Source organism: Schistocerca gregaria, unplaced genomic scaffold, assembly GCF_023897955.1.
Source record: "Schistocerca gregaria isolate iqSchGreg1 unplaced genomic scaffold, iqSchGreg1.2 ptg000280l, whole genome shotgun sequence".
In the NCBI taxonomy this organism is placed as follows: Eukaryota; Metazoa; Arthropoda; class Insecta; order Orthoptera; family Acrididae; genus Schistocerca; species Schistocerca gregaria.
This window is the reverse complement of record NW_026061773.1, coordinates 1,633,042-1,638,018: the sequence shown is the minus strand read 5'-3', so window position 1 is coordinate 1,638,018 and position 4,977 is coordinate 1,633,042.

Here is a 4,977-nt window from a genome sequence, read left to right as displayed (position 1 = left end):
TGTCTCCGCATACCGCAGCACGCGACATATCTTTGCAGACGATAAGTACAATCGTTTCAGAGAGAAGAGCGACCAATGTGACGATCTGGCTTTAAGTCGATTCGATAAAAAATGACGAAAACGGACGGATTTCTCATTTTTTTACTACATATGAACACTTTTCACATTCTCCAGTGCAACTCGGCTGCTGGTCCTCGTTTCATGCAGATTCTTAAGGTCCTAGCTCATGTCCAAGGCACCAAAGCCAGCTAAAAAGTCCATTATCGATAACTAAAACTTGAATTGTACTACCTCTTACTAGCTATTACAATTAATTAGATGCTTCATCTGTGTTTTACTATGGTGGTTTTAGTGTCTCCGCATACCGCAGCACACGTCATAGCTTTGCAGACGATAAGTACAACCGTTTCAGAGAGAAGAGCGGCCAGTGTGACATTCTGGCTTTAGGTCGATTCGATAACAAATGACGAATACGGACGGATTTCTCAGGTTTCTACTATATATGAACACTTTTCACATACTCCCGTGCAACTCGGCTGCTAGTTCTCCTTTCATGCAGAATCTTAAGGTCCTAGCTCATGTCCAAGGCACCAAAGCCAGCTAAAAAGTCAATAATCGATACCTAAAACTTGAATTGTACTACTTCTTACTGGCTATTACATCAACTTAGAAGCTTCATCTGTGTTCTACTATGGTGCTTTTAGTGTCTCCGTATACCGCAGCACGCGACATGACGATGCAGTCGATAAGTACAATCGTTTCAGAGAGAAGAGCGACCAATGTGACGATCTGGCTTTAAGTCGATTCGATAACAAATGACGATAACGAACGGATTTTTCGGGTTTTTCCTGCATATGAACACTTTTCACATTCTCCCGTGCAACTCAGCTGCTAGTCCTCCTTTCATGCAGAATCTTAAGGTCCTAGCTCATGTCCAAGGCACCAAAGCCAGCTAAGAAATTAATAATCGATACCTAAAACTTGAATTGGACTACTTCTTACTGGCTATTACATTAAATTAGATGCTTCATCTGTGTTTTACTATTGTGGTTTTAGTGTCTCCGCATACCGCAGCACACGTCATAGCTTTGCAGACGATAAGTACAACCGTTTCAGAGAGAAGAGCGGCCAATGTGACATTCTGGCTTTAAGTCGATTCGATAACAAATGACGAAAAAGGACGGATTTCTCAGGTTTTTACTACATATGAACACTTCTCACATTCTCCCGTGCAACGCGGCTGCTAGTCCTCCTTTCATGCAGAATCTTAACGTCTTAGCTCATGTCCAAGGCACCAAAGCCAGCTAAAAAGTCAATAATCGATACCTAAAACTAGAATTGTACTATATCTTACTGGCTATTACATCAACTTAGAAGCTTCATCTGTCTTTTACTATGGTGGTTTTAGTGTCTCCGCATACCGCAACACACGTCATAGCTTTGCAGACGATAAGTACAACCGTTTCAGAGAGAAGAGCGGCCAATGTGAAGATCTGGCTTTAAGTCGAGTCGATAACAAATGACGAAAACGGACGGATTTCTCAGGTTTTTACTACATATGAACACTTTTCACATTCTCCCGTGCAAATCAGCTGCTAGTCGTCCTTTCATGAAGAATCTTAAGGTCCTAGCTCATGTCCAAGGCACCAAAGATAGCTACAAAGTCAATAATCGATACCTAAAACTTGAATTGTACTACTTCTTACTATCTATTACATCAACTTAGAAGCTTCATCTGTGTTCTACTATGATGCTTTTACTGTCTCCGCATACCGCAGCACGCGACATAGCTTTGCATACGATAAGTACAACCGTTTTAGACATAAATGCGGCCAATGTGACGATCTGGCTTTAAGTCGATTCGATAACAAATGACGAAAACGGACGGATTTCTAGGTTTTTACTACATATGAACACTTTTCACATTCTCCCGTACATCTCTTCTGATAGTCCTCCTTTCATGCAGAATCTTAAGGTCCTAGCTCATGTCCAAGGCACCAAAGCCAGCTAAAAAGTCAATAATCGATACCTAAAACTTGAATTGTGCTACTTCTTACTATCTATTACATCAACTTAGAAGCTTCATCTGTGTTCTACTATGGATCTTTTAAAGTTTCCTCATACCGCAGCACGCGACGTAGCTTTGCAGACGACAAGTACAACTGTTTCAGAGAGAAGAGCGGCCAATGTGACGATCTGGCTTTAAGTCGATTCGATAACAAATGACGAAAACGGACGGATTTCTAGGTTTTTACTACATATGAACACATTCCAAATTCTTCCGTGCAACTCGACTGCTAGTCCTCCTTTCATGCAGAATCTTAAGGTCCTAGCTCATGTCCAAGGCACCAAAGCCAGCTAAAAAGTCAATAATCGATACCTAAAACTTGAATTGTACTATATCTTACTGGCTATTACATCAACTTACAAGCTTCATCTTGTTTTCTACTATGGTGCTTTTCGTGTCTCCGCATACTGGAGCACGAGACATAGCTTTGCAGACGATAATTAGGACCGTTTCAGAGAGAAGAGCGGCCAATGTGAAGATCTGGCTTTAAGTCGAGTCGATAACAAATGACGAAAACGGACGGATCTCTCAGGTTTTTACTACATGTGAACACTTTTCACATTCTCCCGTGCAACTCGGCAGCTAGTCCTCCTTTCATGCAGAATCTTAAGGTCCTAGCTCATGTCCAAGGAACCAAAGCCAGCTAAAAAGTCTATAATCGATACCTAAAACTTGAATTGGTCTACTTCTTACTTGCTATTACATCAACTTAGAACCTTCATCTGTGTTCTACTATGGTGCTTTTAGTGTCTCCGCATACCGCAGCACGCGACATAGCTTTGCAACCGATAAGTACAATCGTTTCAGAGAGAAGAGCGACCAATGTGACGATCTGGCTTTAAGTCGATTCGATAACAAATGACGAAAACGGACGGATTTCTAGGTTTTTACTACATATGAACACTTTTCACATTGTCCCGTGCAACTCTGCTGCTAGTCCTTCTTTCATGCAGAATCTTAAGGTCGTAGCTCATGTCCAAGGCACCAAAGCCAGCTAAAAAGTCAATAATCGATACCTAAAACTTGAATTGGACTACTTCTTACTGGCTATTACAACAACTTAGAACCTTCGTCTGTGTTCTACTATGGTGCTTTTAGTGTCTCCGGATACCGCAGCACGCGACATAGCTTTGCAGTCGATAAGTACAATCGTTTCAGAGAGAAGAGCGACCAATGTGACGATCTGGCTTTAAGTCGATTCGAAAACAAATGACGAATACGGACGGATTTCTCAGGTTTTTACTACATATGAACACTTTTCACATTCTCCCGTGCAACTCGGCTGCTAGTCCTCCTTTCATGCAGATTCTTAAGGTCCTAGCTCATGTCCAAGGCACCAAAGCCAGCTAAAAAGTCCATAATCGATACCTAAAACTTGAATTGTACTACTTCTTACTGGCTATTACATTAAATTAGATGCTTCATCTGTGTTTTACTATGGTGATTTTAGTGTCTCCGCATACCGCAGCACACGTCACATCTTTGCAGACGATAAGTACAACCATTTCAGAGAGAAGAGCGGCCAATGTGACGATCTGGCCTTATGACGATTCGATAAAAAAATGACGATAACGAACGGATTTTTCAGGTTTTTACTGCATATCAACACTTTTCACATTCTCCCGTGCAACTCAGCTGCTAGTCCTCCTTTCATGCAGAATCTTAAGGTCCTAGCTCAAGTCCAAGGCACCAAAGCCCCCTAAAAAGTCAATAATCGATACCTAAAACTTGAATTGTACTACTTCTTACTGGCTATTACATCAACTTAGAAGCTTCATCTGTGTTCTACTATGGTGCTTTTAGTGTCTCCGCATACCGCAGCACGCGACATAGCTATGCAGACGATAAGTACAACCGTTTCAGAGAGAAGAGCGGCCAATGTGACGATCTGGCTTTAAGTCGATTCGGTAACAAATGTCGAAAACGGACGGATTTCTAGGATTTTACTACATATGAACACATTCCACATTCTCCCATGCAACTCGGCTGCTAGTCCTCCTTTCATGCAGAATCTTAAGGTCCTAGCTCATGTCCAAGGCACGAAAGCCAGCTAAAAAGTCAATAATCGAAACCTAAAACTTGCATTGTACTATATCTTACTGGCTATTACATCAACTTAGAAGCTTCATCTGTTTTCTACTATGGTGCTTTTAGTGTCTCCGCATACCGGAGCACGAGACATAGCTTTGCAGACGATAATTAGGACCGTTTCAGAGAGAAGAGCGGCCAATGTGAAGATCTGGCTTTAAGTCGAGTCGATAACAAACGACGAAAACGGACGGATTTCTCAGGTTTTTACTACATATGAACACTTTTCACATTCTCCCGTACAACTCGGCAGCTAGTCCTCCTTTCATGCAGAATCTTAAGGTCCTAGCTCATGTCCAAGGAACCAAAGCCAGCTAAAAAGTCAATAATCGATACCTAAAACTTGAATTGGTCTACTTCTTACTGGCTATTACATCAACTTAGAACCTTCATCTGTGTTCTACTATGGTGCTTTTAGTGTCTCCGCATACCGCAGCACGCGACATAGCTTTGCAGACGATAAGTACAACCATTTCAGAGAGAAGAGCGGCCAATGTGACGATCTGGCCTTATGACGATTCGATAAAAAATGACGATAACGAACGGATTTTTCAGGTTTTTACTGCATATCAACACTTTTCACATTCTCCCGTGCAACTCAGCTGCTAGTCCTCCTTTCATGCAGAATCTTAAGGTCCTAGCTCAAGTCCAAGGCACCAAAGCCCCCTAAAAAGTCAATAATCGATACCTATAACTTGAATTGTACTACTTCTTACTGGCTATTACATCAACTTAGAAGCTTCATCTGTGTTCTACTATGGTGCTTTTAGTGTCTCCGCATACCGCAGCACGCGACATAGCTTTGCAGACGATAAGTACAA